General features: G+C 37.9%; 1 protein-coding gene across 1 annotated transcript in view; it reads left to right on the forward strand.

Annotated features, from left to right (window-relative positions):
* Positions 1–18,409, forward strand: part of tnr (tenascin R (restrictin, janusin)) — a 218,899-nt gene that overhangs the window by 111,187 nt on the left and 89,303 nt on the right. The window contains exon 3 of the mRNA XM_065276614.2: positions 4,663–4,720. The gene's annotated coding sequence lies outside the window, so the exon portion shown is untranslated. The remainder of the gene's footprint in view (positions 1–4,662; positions 4,721–18,409) is intronic.

Consider the following 18,409-nt stretch of genomic DNA (forward strand, 5'->3'; position numbering starts at 1 on the left):
AATAAAGTTGTTATAGGAGGCAACTCACACAAATGAGTAATCATCCTCTTAATAATTGATGAGTGACGGATGACTGATTCACTTTTATTGGTAGTCACTCTGGAAAGTCACTTGTCAATCACATAAAGTTGAACTTTTCTCAACTTTGTCACGTAGCTGAACTCCTGACGCCAAAGGGTCGCTGACGCTCATGTTGCCAGAATTCACCAAGCTCCCATTAAAATGAAGAAGAGCGTGTCACTCTGCTGTTACTAGTCACTGACTCTGTCCTCGTAGCTTTCAACTTTTAACTCAACTAATGAACTCTAAGTGTCTAATAGTGTTTGTGGAGTTAAATTTCATATCATCCTTATTAGCATAAAAAATGAACAACAGATTTGATGTTTGCTTGTTACTACGCAATAAAACCACACTTGTGGTTTTTTGACAGATGTGATGCATAAGGAGGGAGGGTTTCTGACCTCTATAAGATGATGTTGGTTTAGCCACGAGGCATGAAGCCATTAAAGCACTTTTAATAAGATACTGCAAGCCCATTGCACATTATTTTCAAACTCCCTGGCCATTTTAATCTTTTGTTTGATGGATGCTGTCCCTAAAGCAGAACAGGACAATGGACACAAGAGGCTGCATTGCGTTCTTGTGTACCGTTGAAGGCTGAATAGTGCACTCTCGCCATCGCTTTGTACTATCTCCATGTTGGGTTTTGAGGTTTAAAACTGTTAAGACTTTCTTTGATGCCATGGCTGTACGAGGCAAAGGCTGTCACTTTTACCTGGTGGAAGGAGTTATTTTAACTGAGCTTTACAATTCAGAAAACCGTTGAAGATGAAAGCAGTCAAAAAAGTTCCTGGGGCTTTAGCAAAAAGAAAAATGTGCAACCCATGAAAGCTCTTTTTAAACTTGTCTGCTTTTCTTGCGAGCTAAAGTCAGCAAGTAACAGTTAATTGTGAATGTGCATTTTTATATGCCAATTTAAACATAAATTAAATCAAACAAAAAGACAGTAATTAGGTGTTTGTCCATCAATTATTTTTATGCAGATTATGTGAGATAATGTGTGTTTTTGGCACATAGTAATGTAAGGGAGCCATGTAAATACAGTACAGCTGCCAATTCTTTCAAACTACTTAAATGGTATTGCCATAGTTAATGACAAGAAACATCCAGTGTTTTGCTGCTTTGGGGGTATTTATTTATCTGTGAATTGAATAAAGAAAGAAATAATAGAGATGCAAAGATCGTCCAGCCACAATTTGGAACCGGATGGTTTTTGCTCTCTTGCATTGATAATATACCGTATGTAGAAATGCTGATGAATGGCAAACTTGAGTGGTCTTTTATTTTATTATTTTTTCTGCAACTTTATATTCATTATTCACTGTCTGTGACTAAAATTCATTATTATGACAGTGGCTCATAAAGACCCAAGATATGAATTATAATTTGAAAGGATTTATATAAAAATTGTAAAGTATGCCCACTATTAAAAAATAAAAAACACTGATTTCAGCATTTTTTTGTCCTTATATTAAAAGAGAGGACGTGACCATGGATTAATTAAATACAGAAATGCAACAAAAGCAAAATGTTTCTGACCTAATAAATTTTGCTCTTCTAGTAATGGAGTTTTATTACTATAACTTCATTATTGTTTAATTATGGAGATAAAGGTGCAGAGCTGCGTGCATTAATCACGTTTAACCGTTAGCCATACGAGCAATAAAAATAAATTTGTTGTCCAAACAGTTTTGAAGGTAAAAGGCAAGGCCACAATTAATTGACGTGTAATTTACAAAAGTAGTGGATGATAGAAGATTATTCCACAGGGCTGTCATCTTACAAAATGATTCATAAAATCTAACATTTAAATTTAAAAGGGAATCATAAATCAGTGAGCGGTGAGGTGCTGAGACTTCAACCCTTACTGTTAACTCACTGACAAAACTGCATTTCCACTTTTAATTCCAAGACAGGACATTCATCTTAATATGCAATATGTGCATATTAATCTTAATATGTAAATGACCTCTCACTTATGAAAATGCAATGCTAACATAAAATATTAATGAAATATATAAAATGGTATTTTCATAACCATGGTGGTACTTTAGTAGCCTTTATGAGGAGCACAGATTCAAAAGCAGCTAAACGTCAATTTCTGTTTGACTCTTGGCCTAGCCTGTTGTTGGATAAATTGAGACGCATCCTTAGACATCAAATGCCTACATTTCTTATTAGTATTTTTTTCTGAGAGGTTTATCGTCCTAAATGCTTAACTAATATAAATAATGCATGTCTATTCACTTATGCGTCTGAGATTTTGGTTTCGGTTTTAAAACATACAGGAATTAGGAAATAAAGTGCAAGACTTATTATATTATTATAATAAGAGCTCCTTATGACATCATAAGGAGAGCCAAATGTCTTTTTTGCATTTTCTAGGTTGATAGAAGCACTGGGGACCCAATCATAGTACTTAAACATGGAAAAAGTCAGATTTTCATGCCATGGCCCTTTTAACTCTTTCCCCGCCATTGACGAGATATTCCGTCTTTCCGCAATACCGCTATTATCCACCAGGTGGCGCCCTTCCGCAACTTTTTAAAACCGGAAGTATTGCCCTATGGCAAGCGGCTGCATGTCCGTGTCTGTTTTAAAGATCGCACTGAATGGGATCTCTATGAAAAGTCCGTCACAAAAATTGAATTATCTCTGCTTTTTGCTCAAAATATGGTGTTTTTGCAAAAACCTACCCATAATCAAAAGCTGATTGCAAAAGAACCACTGAAGGTAGGATGAAACGTTTTTTTTTTGTTTGAAATCAGAGGGTCTGTTCTTTCATTTGGTATATTGTATGTTTATATATTTAAAGAAGAACATTTTCTGGAAGGCATTAAACTTTGGTGAAAATCATGAAAAATGCTGGCGCTGGCAACTTTTTTTAAAAACGCTGGTGGTGAAAGAGTTAAAGGGGACATATTATGAAAATCTGACATTTGCTATTTTCAAGTGCTATAATATGTAAAAGATCAACCCAGTAACTTAGTTTTGGTAAACCATTCTCTGCTAGCATGTGAAAGAGTATGTCATTCAAATCTGGCTCCCCTTATGATGTCATAAGGGGATAATACTAGTCGATTAATCTGAAAAAAAAGATCACCTGATTAATCTGTATTAAAATATTTGTTAGTTGCAGCCATAGTATTCTTATATTGTATCTGTAATGGTCCATGTAAATTATGCCATAATGAGAAGATATTAATAAAAAAAAACTTTTATTGTTTGTTTTTTCATATTTTGTCAGAATTTATGACTCTTGGCCTTTATAGATGCAACATTTCTCTGAAACATTTTTTTCAACAATAGATAAAAAGTGTAAAAGTTTCCAGTGACAGGTGATAAATGGTTATAGTTTCGGAATCTATCTGCCGCATCAACACAACTCCGAAAGATAACAAATTACAGCCGAGTCAACCGTGATTCACATAGAACTGGTGTTATGCTGTGCCCATGGTGATCACTCTCCCCGATGTCTCACGGACTGACATGCCGCATGGACTGCACGCAACGAGCCGGACTTCCATCATGTTCGGGCTGTGGTATATACAGAAGCCCATAAATCACTGAAAAAACCATAAGAATTCCCTCAACAGTCTTCCTCTGTCTTGGTCAAAATGTTTCACTATTTCCAAAAACATTTTGGAAGGAAGAGTGGGTGGCAAACAGCGGTAGCATGTGTTTCTGACTGCTCCTTCATGAATTTTTTAAATGGAGGAGAGAAATTGAAAAGCTACAGCGGGCGAGGCGGCCACACTGTTGATTGTAGCACTTCACATGTTGCGAGCTGCAATGAAAGGTGAAACCATTATGTCAGAAAATGAGCACCGAAGTGTGTCCGAGCAGGAACATCGCAGGTACACTGATTGTTTGGCACGCTGTGGAATGCATAAAATGTATTTGTTCTCAAGCCCTGGTCTTTGCATTCATGTATACATTTAGCATTTTTAGTGCTATTTTTGTTTGACCTGCCTCTTGCATTTTTCCTTTTCTGAGAAATTATTTACATTCGAAAAGTTTGGTCCCAAAATGTAAGCAAGGGAAAAAGACATAAAGTTACTTTTCGTATTCATTTATATCAGTTTTCTACAGTAGTTTGTCATTACTTCATTTGTTCTTTCAATTACACTGTCCCGAACATTGCCTGCTTTAGTGGATTTTCAAAAGTAAATAAATCCATAGGATGTATCCTTAGGGAACACTTGTGCCCTTTGTGGTCTGCTCATTCAGAAAGCTCAGATCAATACCCATATTCATATCGGAAGAGTCGTGTAAAAGGAAGCACCCACCTAATTTACATCCCTCAACAACAGACTGCCCCGAATCTGCGCCTGCAGTAACATTCTCCTATGGTCAGAAAAATTTTTTAATGCATTATTTTTTCACCTTAGTGCGAGCTTAGTGCTAACAACAGAAGCTAGAGAGAAATTGTCCCTAAGGAGGAAAGTGCAGATAAAGACCACGCTGTGATGAGAAAACACTGTGAACAGTAGAAAGCTTCATTGTTTCAGGGATGTCTTTGATATACTCGTATAAAAACATGAATGCATGCTGAGTATATGTGTGTATGTGTGGTGTGGTCTCATTGATTCTGTTTTACAGGTGGCTGCTTCTCCTTCTGTGTGGTGAGACAGGACGAGCATCAACACTGGCACTTAAGGTAAGATAACACTTTGTTTGTGATAACAGCTGAGCAGTTATTTCTCTCTCTCTCTCAGTAGATAGATATGCATGCATGAATATTTCAATATTGCATATTTGCTTATGTTGTGTGTATTTATATGATATGCATTTGTACATTTACAGAAACTAAAATGTAAACCATGCTGCCTATGTGACTTGGGGCTTGAAGACTTAATCCGTGCATTACTTTTCATTCTATCATTAGCCATCAAAAAATGTATACAATTAGTCAAAAACAATATACAATTTTAAAAAACTTTACAAAAATGAGCGATTCTTGTCTGTGTAATCCCTGAAACAGGGATGCTGGAGCTGGAGGTGTTGCTAGGTTATGAGTGGTTATTATCACATTTCTATGAGGTTACTCAGTCATTTAAGGTGGTTTCTAAGGTGTTGCTTAATGTATGGAGTCTAAAGAATCTCTGATATTCTGGTTTTCACATTTGTTTTCTTAGCCTCTAATTAAAGAGGTACCATCCATCCATCCATTGGCCCTCTGCATTGTCATATGTGATTGGAGCAAATCCCAGCATTTCGTGCAACGGGGTAGATGGCCACTCCATCATTGGACACTCACAGACATACACATTGTGTAAAAGAACATTTCCACACAAAAGCAGTAACGCACCTTTCCACAAAAAGCCTCACGGTTTGATTAATCATTCATGACTTAAACATAAATCTGACAAGACCTGTTAGGTCAGGTGTGTGGGGTGCGATTTTCACCGGTTCTGTGAAATGATCAGGAGATGTTGTGTGGAAATCGTTGGCGCTTGTGTGGTCACAGTTCACATAAACTGAGAAGAACTATAAGTCGAGTCAAATCACTTTACAAGCAACATAAAATGTTTTTAACATCACCATATAAATGTGGGAGGTGTGAGTGTTTAAAAGACACAATCTGGTGATCTGTCTGAAGTCAACAAATCAGGAGGTGACAAAAACCATGGAAGACACATAGGGCCAGATTTATTACCAGCTTGTGCCAGCGCAAACCATCATTTTGGTGTTAAATAACATGTTAAACATGTTAAATAAATAAAATGTTAAGTTGGGATTTACTAAAGACGTGCAGTGGATAATTAGTGCTGAAAAGATGTGGTCTAGTTATTTTTCCAACTGACTTTATTGCATATGCATTGCTATGAGTTTTCCTCTCAGACGCAAAATCTTTTGGGAGGAGATTATTTAAATGATTCACGCAACATGATTTACTAATGTTTGTGCTTGTGTTATAACTGGTATTTGCGAAATTTAAGAAAAAAGCATGTCTTAAATCATTTTACACATAAAATGACTGCAATTGTTGCTAAAAAAAGAGGTATCACGGAGAGAAAGTGATACAATGCGGAGGATTGTTTTTACATGTAACAGAGGAACATAATATTTTTTTATTTGCTGGAGGAAATAAAATATCAGTCACTGGGAGATGTCACACCATACCAGACGTTTCAAAACTTCATTTTTTGTCTTCCAGTTCTTTTCAGTGTACTATAGCTTTGTTAGCTGAGATGTCCGTGGTGCTGAACACAAGCGCATTACAGTACACTGTCAGAAATAAAGGTACAAAACTGTACCCTTTCTGTCACTGGGGCTGTACCCTAAGTTTCCGTTTGGGACCTTCACATGAATACAAAACAGAATACAATTTTGGGTAGATTACCGTACCTTTAGGACCTACATTGTTAGAAAAAGTCAAAATATGTACCCTAGCTGTCAGTGGGGCAGCACCCTTAAGAAGGTAATTGTATGGACCATTAGGTACAGATATGTAAATATTTAGTACCAATATGTACTTTTAAAATACTAATATGTATTTTTGAGGTACTAATAAGCTCTCTTTGGTCCCAGTATGTACCTCTGAGGTACTAAAATTAAATCCTTAGGTGCAAAGCTGTACTTTTTGAAAGGGTACAGCCCCAGTGACAGAAAAGGTACAGTTTTGTACCTTAATTTCTGAGAGTGTATGGGGCGCAAGCATGGACGCTTCTTATTCACTTTTAAATGGTGACGTCATGAGTTGCCGAACTGAATTGTGGATCTGTCAGCGCCGTGTCACTAGCGGCAACCCGTGCGTCAGCCAATCAGATTGCCTTCTGCAAAAAACCTAGGCAAAGCTAGCCAATTACATTTATGGAAGACCGGAGCATGTGTAGCGGCCACTGTGATTGGCTGTTGGCAACGCTTCAGAAAAGCCTTGCGTCAAGCGTCAACGCTTCTATCCTGTGTGAATATACCGTTACAGGCGCTAGTAGATCACCCGCACCTCATCAGCTCTGCTTATTTACAACCCTGAACTAATGTGCGCTGCTCTTAGTAGATTGCATTGGTCATTCTTGAAATCAGCAATTCCGTACATGTCATAAAATTCTCGTGAGATGAGACTGGTCCGCGCAACTTTCCTCCTGCTTTCCAATGCGCCCAAATGCTTGCACTCCGGTAACGTCTGTTGTTGCTAAGCAACCATGAGACGCACTCTCTAATGCATCTCCATGCATAATGTCTTCTATTTGTGACAAAATAGGAGTTGATGTGGAATGATACAATGTTTACATGATGCAATGTTGATACGTAAATGGTGAGCTGATTGGTTGGTTTCTGTCACTTCCTGTTTGAGCATGCTTGCAGCGTGTCCACATTAAAAATAATGAACTTTTGCATGCAAAAGACACAAAATGTGAACAGCCCATTGTTAAATATAGAGTATCAGAATTTCCACTGAAAGTGACGTAATGAGCAATGTATAGTAGACTATACTTGGAATGTAACCTATACATTTATTCCATCCAGTGAGTAGTAAACACAAGCACTTAGTCGTGTACACACACACAGAGAGAGCAGTGGGCAGCTATCACTGCAGTGCCCGGGGAGCAATGGGGACAGGTGCCTTGCTCAAGGCCTTCTCACTCAGTCGCAACCATAGACTGTAAAAACATATGGATGTTATGTCCGTGACATCACCCATAGATCTGTATAGATCTTTTTTGAAGCCTATTTGGGGGGCCTGCCATTGCCATGTTGGCATTGTGAACCGCGCATCACTCACGGATAAAATAGGTAAAGATGCGGGACGTGGGTGAAGAGAGACTTTACGTCACTTCCATGTTGGGTTCACGATAGAGATCGGTACTTTAGGTTGCCTCTTGGTCACAACCTGCCGGCCACGAGACTCTCTAACCATTATGCCAAGCAACAGTACAAGTAAGGATCCCTGTGTATTTCCCCTCATTACCTAAAACCTATAATTATCACTGCTTAGTCCTACATCAGTTCATTATTTTGTCTAGAATCTATGTGCTATCTAATGGAAAAACATCAGGCTTTCTGTTGCTAATTAAATCTAGTTTTTTTTCCCTGCTGGAAGATGAGCTTATCATCACGCATTGCGTGCGCCGTGGAGCCCTGGGGCCAGCAAGGGCTTAGCGTTCGCTTTTGTCAGCCCCTGGCACGAGTGGGGCTCTTCACCTGATTGAAATGTTTAGGGAGATGCCACGGTTAGTTTCTCACAATGGTAAATGAGGATTTCGCTATGTGTCTCGATGACTTTGCTCTCTGGAGGGGGAGGCAACTCGGTATTTTTAACATCTTAATGAAACGCTGAGAGGAACCCTAATTGTGGTTGGAGTGGGTGGGAGAGAATGGAGGTGAAGTGACAGAACGGGAAGCCTTTGATCAATGTGGATTAGCATTGTTTAGCTTGGTGCCTGTTTGACGGGCCTATGACTCTCATATTAATGAGCCATTTGTAGAGACACCAGTTCACAGGTGTGTGATTGCTATTTAGGGTGACATTGATACAACATTTTGCTAAATAATAAGTGCTTGACTTGCCTTTATACCGACTACCACCAGTATCATTCATTTGTATACCATGTCTCTCTAAAATGTTTTATGTGAATTTGAGAACTGAAAATAATATATAAGTCGTCATATTGATGGCTGAGAAAGCGAGAACTGGCAGTGGAAAGCAGAGGGCTTTGTAATGTAATTCAGAAATGCGTCGACCTCAAGTCATCTCATCAGGTGCGTTTCGGGTTCGGATCGAAATCCAGCGACCTGAGAAAGACAGCAACGAGATCTCTGATCAATCTCAACCCGAGCTGCTCAATAATGAATGTGCGAGAGTCATATAATCCCAAATGCATGTCCAATTTCACCCTCTGATCCATCAGTGACTCGAGATCTGTTCGCATCAGGTGAACCGTCCAGGTCGGCCCTGTCTGTTTCCTCGTGGTTCATGTTATGTCTACACCCTCATTTTTTCTAGCAGCGTACACAACCTCAGTTACATACAAACATGTGGGAGAGCACAGAGACTCTACTAGACAAGGGGCATGTAGTTGGCACTGATATGAAGCTTTTTATTATTGATCTTTAAAGGGATAGTTCACCCAAAAATAAAAATTCTGTCATAATTTTTTCATCCTTTTAAACCTGTATGAATCTATTTTTTCTGATTAACACAAAATAAGATATTTTGATAAATGATAGTAAACACACAGCTGATGTCAGGAATCTGTCAGAATCTCATCTTGTTGTAATGTTTAGTTCAATTTGACAGGGTTCTGACAGTACCATGATGTTTGGGAACACGTGCCATGGTGTGTTGCTATCAGGCCACGTGTTTTCCTTGTCTCGTCTCTTTTACCCCACTCCCTTGTCATCCACATAGGTCTTTATTGTTTGATCCTCATCACCTGTTCCCCTCTTGATTTGCTCCCTTATTTAATGCCCTTGTGTTTCTTGTTCTGTGCTCGTTTGTTTTGTATTTGCCTGTATTGTCTGATGAAGGTGTCGTAGTCGGGCGTCGTAGTCGGGCGTCGTAGTCGGGCGTCGTAGTCGGGCGTCGTAGTCGGGCGTCGTAGTCGGGCGTCGTAGTCGGGCGTCGTAGTCGGGCGTCGTAGTCGGGCGTCGTAGTCGGGCGTCGTAGTCGGGCGTCGTAGTCGGGCGTCGTAGTCGGGCGTCGTAGTCGGGCGTCGTAGTCGGGCGTCGTAGTCGGGCGTCTTAGTCGGGCGTCTTAGTCGGGCGTCTTAGTCGGGCGTCTTAGTCGGGCGTCTTAGTCGGGCGTCTTAGTCGGGCGTCTTAGTCGGGCGTCTTAGTCGGGCGTCTTAGTCGGGCGTCTTAGTCGGGCGTCTTAGTCGGGCGTCTTAGTCTAGTGTTTCTCAACTCCGTTCCTGGAGGCCACCAGCTCTGCACATTTTGTATATCTCTCTTATCTGCCGGCCTCAGTTCAGTTCATGGAGATCTCTGCTAATGAGCTGATGATTTGAATCAGGTGTGTTAAATAAGGATGACATACAAAATGTGCAGAGCAGTGGGCCTCCAGGAATAATGTTGAGAACCACTGGTCTAGTGTCTTAGTCTGGTGTCTTAGTCTGGTGTCTTAGTCTGGTGTCTTAGTCTGGTGCTTGCGTTTGGGTTCATCCTTCCCATGTTCCTGACAGCTGATTGTAACCATTGTCTTTCATAGTAGGAATAAAAAATATGATGGAATTCAATGGGTACCATCAACTGTGCGCTAACCATCATTTATCAAAATATAATATCTACTTCATTTATCACAATACTTCCATAATATTTTTCCCTACTATGGAAGTCAGTGGTTACAATCGGCTGTGTGCTTACTATCATTTATCAAAATATCTTCTTTTGTGTTCATCAACATAAAAAAATAGAAACTCATACAGGTTTAGAACAACACGAGGGTGAATAAATGATGATTTTTGGGTGAACTATCCCTTTAAGAAAGGAATATCACAACGAAAAAATAACGTAGAGTCTGTAAACACTATATGCATCTAAAACTTTAACAGTACTGTATATCATGCATATACATAAAAGCACTGCATGTTTTATGCTTAAGTTAGTATCTGAGCTGTAAGTTTCACATCTTTATACCGTTTATTTATATTGTTTAAAAATAGTTTGTGTTTGTCACCCGTTGCTTCATCAGTACTATATGAGAACACGTATATTTCTCTGGGTTTGTACAATATCTGTCATTTTGGGGAGCAGAAGGAAACATGGAGCTTTAAAATGGAAAGATGAAAGGTAAATATCTTTTAGAGAGGGATGACTGAAAGAATGGTTCTTTCAGATGGGGTTGCACTTAAAGGAAGATAGCACTATGCTGCTTGTCAAATGCAACCCCCTGTTAAATTATTTGATCCACCGACATATACAGAAGAAAGAAACACTGTGTTAGCTAGGAAAGCACAGGCTATGATATCCCCATAAACAGTGCCAGAGAAGTAGTAGATGGTTTTAATATATCAGCAAAGTTTTGAAAGATTTATTTACTGTATATTGCCAAGCTCCCTCAGGAAGATAACTACATGCATAACAGGACTTCATTGTGCTCTGTGTTATAATAAGTCAACGTTTAACCCCGAAGAAATGTAGCAGAGATTGTGTGCAGAATTTTCATTTTATTTGCGACTGGTAAGATGTTTGTTTTCCTGTCATGGCGTTTTGTGCATGATTCAGATAAACAAGATGATAAGTTTCGCCCTGACCTGACTTTATGTTGAAAATAAAGAGATATCGCACAGTGTTCTCAGGTTAAGACAGAGAAAAATAAGCCTAAAATGATGGTGGCAGAGTTGTGTGCCATATTCAGAATTGAATTAAGAGTGTCTTCCCCAATCTATCTAAATATCTCCCAATCATTTTACCAGTTAAAACACATCTTTGAGCATCCTAATATCATATGTAAAAGTTTAACCTGTCACAATAATAGTGCCAGCTGCACAGCAATAATTTCTTCATGCTTTAAAACAGCTTGAATGTAGTTCTACACCCTTGCCTCATTTAGTATATCTATGCATATGCAAATTAGAAGGTGGAGTACTAATTAATCTGTTCAAATCGATGTAATGTCAGATTATTGCTGTGAATAACGTACATTGCATCATACATTGTTGTATAATATAAAGATATTTAATTAATCTGCTCTTACATCATTCTCCCAGGGATTCCCCAGGGTCTTAAAGCTCGTAGTTCTGCGTACATTTGCAATTTTTAAATACAGCGCTTTAATTCTGTTCACAAACTTAAAGAGGTAAAAAAAATTTGTATATATTTAGAATGATGAATATAGATGTTTTCTGCTTATTTTGTTCAAAAGCATGATCAACGTAAGTTTACATATTATAATAACAAGGAACTATGCTTCTGACGTTCGTTTGAACTATGGTTTTGGGAAACACCAAATCAATTAACTTTGTCAGTAACGACAGTAGTTGACTAACAAGCTTTTGGGAAACGCACCAGGAAATGTAATTGGTTTATGTTGCTACTTCTGACACCATCTATAGAATAAATGAAACACTTTAGAAACATAGTTCCTTCACGCTGCAGCGCTTCAGGCAAGCTCAAGTGTCTGAATTCACTCACTCATTTCTGTGATATATATATTTGTGAACTAATGTAAGGAATAGTGAATGAGAGGATTTGGGGCTATTTTGGACACAGCCAGAGTGTACTCACACGCACAACACATGCTACAATAAATGGATAAATTTACTTACTCTGCTGTACCTACATGTTAAAATGAATAAATGTAGGAATTTCTGACATTATGATTGCAGAACTTGTGCAAATGAGAACAATTTTCCAATAATGTGGAGAATTTCAGGCCCTGTGACACTTGGTCAATATTAACCAAGTGTCTCAGGGCTGAAATTCTGCACATTGCATTTTGATGTTGAATTTTTTTATTGCAATTCGATAAATTTCTCTTCCTGTCATCGCCATTCAAATTTAATTTCAACCTCTTGTGAAGTGTGGCCAGTATTATTAAAGCTCATGTAACACACGCTGTTTCTGCATTTCTGATGTTAATCTGGAGTACCTTTAGAGTAGTATTACATCCTTTATATCTCAGAAGAGTCTTTAGTTTAATCAGATTTATAAAAGAAAGATTAGCTTTACAGAATCTTTCTGATAACGTACGAAAAAATGAAGGAGGAGTTACTACCGCGGGAGGAGCGAGTACGAGTCATGCAACACTTTATACAACTCTTATAACTTATGATTCACTACATGTTCGTGTCATTTATATAATATGCACACGCCTATTTCCAACATAAGACAGAAGTCTTACTTACCGCATGCAACTCATGACCCGGTTGGGAAAATCCAGCGCATTAAACACATAAGCAAAACTCCGCTGCTACCCCGGATAATAAACTATATCCATTGTTTTCATAAGGCTGGCTTTCTATTCCTTCCATCCAAAAAACACTTCTTCATTCGTGCCATTGTTGAGTTTTGAAATTAAACGAAGCTGTGTGGCATGATATGATGTTTGCAAGTTCTAGCGTCTCCCGCTGATTGACGGGTGAGCGGGGGTTTTCCGGGGGAAGTGCCCATATAAAGAAGTGATTTGTATAGAAACCCCTGAAACGTCAGCTGGACCTGTATTTGAAAAAAACTTTCCGAAACTTGTACGAACCATGGCGAAGTGCATTCGGCACAGAAATACTCTGTAACATGCCCAACTGCTTTTTTGATACTTTGCCTACGTTTAGCATTAGGAAACAACCCTATAACTGTGTTAATAAATTAGAATGCGTGAAATACCATTGAAACACCCTTTGAAAACTCCAACTCATAAATTAAAAAAGAGGCATTTAGAGTTTTGCTGAACCCGGAATAGCAGTTTAAAAAGTAAAAGAAGAGCACTACATGCTGAGAATATTTGAGCAGTTTACCAGCAATTATTCTGAGACCTGAAAGAATGGAGGGAGTGGATCGACATTTTTGTGCAAAGAGGACTTCTCGAATTTAAATGAAGTCTTTCTCTTAAAATGGATAAAAATTCAGGTCCAATTACACACATCTTTACATCCATGTCTTTCAATGGTTAAAATTTTTTGTTCTTTTATGCTTTTTATTTTTCCAGAATTATACCCTCAGTAAAGAAGCTTTTTTCGTTGTGCATCAGCTCCCTATAGGGTGGCCATTTGTGCCAGTTCCGCCGGACACAACCCGAACAGGATTTCGGGTGCATTCTCCGGAACTTGCATTGCTCAACCGCATATGTCATTGAGGTTCTCACATTTCAGTTAAAATACATGATAAAATTAAGATTTATTTCTTTTAAGACATACAATCATTGTAGTTTCATTCTTACCTTGAAATGTAAAGATTGCTTTTCTGAAATTGAACTCGAAATATTAAACCTTGATGACGTATGCGGGCGACCAATGCGACTTCCGGAAAACCCACCTGAAATCCTGTTCGGGACGTGTCCGGCGGAACTGGCACAAATGGCCACCCAAGCTCCATATAAACCCAAAACAGGTCTTAACTCACCATTGTCACACTTTGTCCATCTTATTGAAATAAAAACTTAAGCATAAAGTTAAATAAAACACTTTTTTTGTCACCGATTCAGTCATGCAAGAAATTGGCAGAATGAGTGGAGCATGGGCGGAGTCTAGAATTCCAAGGGCGTATATTGGGCGGAGTCAGGAATTCCAGTGGTGGAGATTGGGCGGGCCTTAAAATTGGGGGCTAAACCTGGGAAGAGCATGGGTGGAACATGTGTTTAAGGGTGGAACCTGGTCGGAGCTAGGGCGGGGCCAGGTTCAAGGGTGGAACCTAGCTAGCTTCATGCTAAATCATCCTAGCTTCTGCAAAATTATACAAGCTCATGTTAAATACATCAGGTTAACATCATGTTAACATCCTAGTAAATCATGCCAACATCATGTTAACGTCATGCTAATACATGCTAACTTCATGTCAAATCATACAAGCTTCATGCTAGCATCATGTTTAATTATGCTAGCTTCATGTTAACATCATGCTAAATCATGCTAACATTATGTTAGCTCCATGCTAATACATGCTAACTTCATGCAAAATCATACAAGTGTCATGCAAAACCATACAAGCTTCATGTTAACATCATGTTAAATTACCTTCATGCTAATATCATGCTAAATCATGTTAGCTCCATGCAAATACATGTTAACATCATGCAAAAATATACAAATTTCATGTTAAATCATGCTAGATTCAAGGAAACCATGTTAGCATTGTTATCTTCATGTTAAATTATGGTAGCTTCATCTTAAATCATGTTAGCATTGTTATCTTCATGTTAAATTATGGTAGCTTCATCTTAAATCATGTTAGCTTCATGTTAACATCATGTAAAATCATGTTAAATCATGCTAACTTTATGATAACATTATGTTAAATCATGCTAACTTCATGTTTACTTCATGTTAAATCATGCTAGCAGCCTGTAAAATCATACAACCTTCATGTTTAATCATGTTAACTTTATGCTACATTATGGGAGCTTTATGGTAACATCATGTTAAATCATGCAAACATCATGTTAATTTATGTTAATACCATGTTAGCTTCATGCTAATGCATGCTAACTTCATGCAAAATCATACAAGCTTCATAATAAATCATCTTAAATTATGATAGCTTCACGCTAAGTCATGTTAGCATTATATTGGCATCATAGTAAATCATTCTAATATCATATTAAATCATGTAAACACCATGTTAACTTCATGCTAATGCATGCTAACTTCATGCAAAATCATAGGCTACAACCTTCACGTTTAAGATGCATTTTATTGATAAGCAAAATTACCTTACAAAATAAGTTCAGTAAAAATCTGCCAATGGGGTAAGAAAAAAATCATGAACTTATTTCTTAAACACTTAATTAAAGAAAAATTCAAGAAACATTTTTTTACCCAGGGAGATTTTTTGTTTTGTTACACAGATATGTGTACATAATTAAACAATCTCTAATTAGCAAAAGTTACAGAAAGCCTTATAAAGTTGCAAAAAATAAGGCTTTAATACACCTATATGTTTGCTTTAGACTCACATTTGTGGTTTTACAAAGTATCTCAGTACATGACCTGAACTTTTAGTAATTGGCTTTTTATTTGACTGTGGGAAATTTTGCCTCGTAGACATAAAATTATAACTCACTTAAAACAAACTTTTTAACCTCTCGCTAGTGGTTATATTTAATTTACCCAATAGTCTAACACTGTATATATTGATGTACAACAAAAAAAAATTGTTTCTGGAGTTATGTACCACAATGCCTTTTCCATCTTGTCAATACAAACTGCAGCCTATATTTTATTTGATGGCAACAAAATTCAGTTTCCGGCGCAAATAAATAACGTAGCAGAGACGTCTCTGAAATGTGGTTTCTTGTGTCCCTACATGCTTAAGTCTCTGTTGCCTTGGGAACTCTGGCAGAGAGAGTGAGGCTTTAAAACCTGCTGGGTCGCAGGTGCTGGAAATGAACAGTGTCCAATGATCCTGAAAGACAAGGCAATTTGGCAGCCACTGTAGGAATAATGAGAATAGAATGGTAATGTTACGGGGCTGAGCTCTCTCGCAGAAGAAGGGTGTGAGCGAGCCTGGCCGCGAGGCCAACTTCTGCGACGGTCTTCGCATTAAGGTGTTTGCACATTAACCTGTGCAAATAGGGGTTGCTGATGCTCCCCACTCCCCCTCCACTGTCGCCTACACGCCTGTGTCCGCCCGAGGGTAAAACGCAATGCATGGAGTTTGTAGTCAGCTCGGAACATAAGCAACATAGACGGCCCTTTATGCCAATCTAGCCAAAGAGTTCTATAAAAAGCAATACAAGAGCGAGAGCCAGAGAAAGGAGGAGTGGAGATATTCAGCACCGGATTAAGAGATGGATGTCTCTCTTAAGAGAGCTGCTCCATGTTCTCTCATGCGTGACTTATAGTGATGCTAGATCAGACAAACTTCAAATAAAGGACGAACTCCACTTAGACTGAACAAGTTTAAGTCGTGATCGTCTTCCGGGTTGTGACTTATTTCCGAGTGAAACAGATGCTGCGTCTGACATGTTGCTTACTGCCTTATAAGGCAATGACTTCCGCGGCAGTTCTGGGAAACGCATTCAGACAGACTTCACAGGCAGCGTAATGGAATTCTGTTTAAAATATAAACAAAAAATGCCTTGCATTCATGCCTTGGAATGCTGCCTCCAAGTGCAGCATTTTAGAGCTTTAGGACACATTTTTGTAGCATTTTATAAGTTAATTTTACACAGTAACGTTAGCTTATTGTAATGGTTGACATGCTTTAGCTATGACTTGAATTAAGGTCATTTACTTGTTATTTATTTAGCTTGTTATCAGAAATAATTTACTCTAGAGGGACTTGCTATTGATTCTTTGTGGAAGTCTAACGAAAGTTAAGTTTGGGCCACAAAAGCCTTTTGCTTATGTTGTTACCGCTGAAAGCATTTATACCCCTGACATTGAATACAGTGTTTGAATACTCCTTTATCAGGACTAAACATCCCATTTGAGAACAAATCAAGTTTATGTCCAACGTGAACAAAGCCGCTGAGACATACGGCTAGTGTTGACAGAATCTAAAATGAATCACAGGATGAAATGAAACAGGAGTACTGTATAGAGGAGGATGTTTTCTTTAAAGACTAATAACATTGTGATCAAAAGAAAACATCAGTGCTGCCATCATATATAAGTAACAACATACTTTAATATTTATATGTGTGTATCTCTTTTTTAGAACAAGGGCAAGTGTAGTGAATACGGTATGCATGTGTCCCTGTGTTGTATTTTTGTATGCATGTGTTTAATTGTGTATCGGGGGTCCTTGTTTTTCTATGCAAGCTTAAAGTGGACTCACATGAATAGGACAGAAAAGAAAATGGCAACAAGATCTTTAGCATAGGAGGTTTTTTTACAGTATTTCAAGTATTAACTTAGCTCAAAGAAAGGTTTCATAATCACCTTTTCATTTCATTCAAGTTTCATCCTAATTATAAAGGAGGTCACATTAATAAATGGATAATTTCTGGTATGCAACACATAGTTTTTTATTTAAATTAAACACTTGATAACAGTGTTTTGCGTCCTACAGTGTTAATGCATAGAAATGCATGTCACCATGAACTCACAATGAACAGTATAATTTTTGAGCATTTATTAAGTAAGAAATAACTGGTCGAAAATAATGCACATTCAGGGGGTTATGCGAACAGGAGTGCTTTATTTTCAAATAAATCAATTATTCTGCTTATACAGGACCATGGTGACCATTGCTCTGAATATTTTAAGACATTTGACAGGACAGGTGTATCGAAAAATAATGCATACCCCTGAAACATGTCTCAACCAATCAGAATAAAGCATTCAACTAATGTTATCTCATTCCCCACCAGACTTTTTTTTTGAAACGTTGCCCTCCAGATTTTTATGTGATTTTCACAAAAGTTTCACAAAATGCCTTCCAGGAAATGTTTCTTCTATATAAACATACAAACATATCAAATGAAAGAACAGACCCTCTGCTTTCAAACAAACAATAAGCAAACAAACAAACAAAACGGGAAAAAAAGGTTTCATCATATTTATTTTTTTCTCTGCTTATAAACTCTTAAATATGGGTATTTTTCCTAAAAAAATAATTGTTTTGTTTTTTAGCAAAAAGCTAAAACAGGTTGTTGTGCCCCCCTACACAGTTTTTTATTAATTAAATATATATCTATAATAATTAAAATAAATTAAACATTGAATGTTTCATGACTTTTAATGTAATCAAATAAGGAAAATATACTTGATATACTGTATGTTTTTTTTATTAAAATAGACCAGTTTCT

This window comes from Paramisgurnus dabryanus, chromosome 6 (genome assembly GCF_030506205.2).
Source record: "Paramisgurnus dabryanus chromosome 6, PD_genome_1.1, whole genome shotgun sequence".
In the NCBI taxonomy this organism is placed as follows: Eukaryota; Metazoa; Chordata; class Actinopteri; order Cypriniformes; family Cobitidae; genus Paramisgurnus; species Paramisgurnus dabryanus.